We start from the raw sequence: 1,070 nt of genomic DNA, 5'->3' as shown, positions 1-1,070 counted from the left end.
CTAATTTTTAGGGAAGTATCTATGGGGTATTCAGGGCCTCACTACTAGATTGGACTCAAAGTGATCCACCTATTCACAGCCTTCCAAGAGCTGGGATTACAGAGTTGGGATCTCAGCGTACCCCCGGCCCCCGTGCCTGCTTACAGGTGCTTTAATCCACTGAGCTATTTGGCCAGCCCTGCACACATGGCTGTCTTGATCATTGTTCTATCATTGCTGAGACAAAATGCCCAATGCCCAAAATTAAGGAAGAAAAGGTTTATTTAGCTCACGGTCTGCAGAGGTTTCAGTCTGTAGTCAGCTGGCTCCAAGGCAGGGTGGCTGAGGGGCAACAGTTCCAGGCTGCAGAAGACAACAAAAGCAGCAAGAACAAACAAAGGGGTGGGAGAGGGATCCTCTTTTCCTCCTTATACTGTAAGCAGGCTCCCCCTACCCCAGGGTGAACGTTGCACCCGCACGGGCTCCATGCCCTCCTCTTGCACAGGATAAGGCTGTTTACAAAGCAAGGACCCTGCCCTCCGCTGAGTTGCTTCATTAAATTTCTAAACTTCTCAAGTTGGCACAACGTGTCAACCATTGCAATGGGTGATAGGACTCTGGAGCAAGGGTGGTGAGCCTACGGCACTCATGCCGAGGCATGCTGCCTGTATCACTGAAAACTCTTAAAAGGCTCACGGTCACTATTCTAGAGAAAGGCATGGAAATAATTAGAGGGAAAGCCAGGATTGCTGTTGGGCAGCGGGGAGGTTCTGTGCTTGGGCCTATGAAGGAGCTTTTGAGGTTGGTGGCAGGTTTTATTTTTTGACCTAAATGGCAGTTTCAAGGATATTTAAGGTCCACATGGGTTTTGTGTAGTTTTCTGTATCTATTTTTTTTTCCACAGTAAAATGGTTTTTAAGAATAAAAGAAATTGGGGCTGGAGAGATGGCTCAGTGGTCTAAAGCACCTACCTGAATCAAGCTTGGCGAAGCACAGGGACCACGGTTCGATCCCCAGCACCACATGCCAGCCAGCCCCGCCCCCTGGTGGGCTGAGCTGGCCACACACACACACACAATAAATAAATGTAA

General features: G+C 49.0%; 1 protein-coding gene across 1 annotated transcript in view; it reads right to left on the bottom strand.

Moving 5' to 3' along the window:
- Positions 1 to 286: 286 nt before the first annotated feature.
- Rnf135 (ring finger protein 135) overlaps positions 287 to 1,070 on the bottom strand; it is a 9,548-nt gene continuing 8,764 nt past the window's right edge. Inside the window, exon 5 of the mRNA XM_023719853.1 lies at positions 287 to 342. The gene's annotated coding sequence lies outside the window, so the exon portion shown is untranslated. The remainder of the gene's footprint in view (positions 343 to 1,070) is intronic.

This window comes from Octodon degus, unplaced genomic scaffold, assembly GCF_000260255.1.
Source record: "Octodon degus isolate 3935 unplaced genomic scaffold, OctDeg1.0 scaffold00072, whole genome shotgun sequence".
NCBI classification, from domain to species: Eukaryota; Metazoa; Chordata; class Mammalia; order Rodentia; family Octodontidae; genus Octodon; species Octodon degus.
Note: the sequence above shows the minus strand (reverse complement) of the source record. Positions and strands in the feature narration are given on the sequence as shown.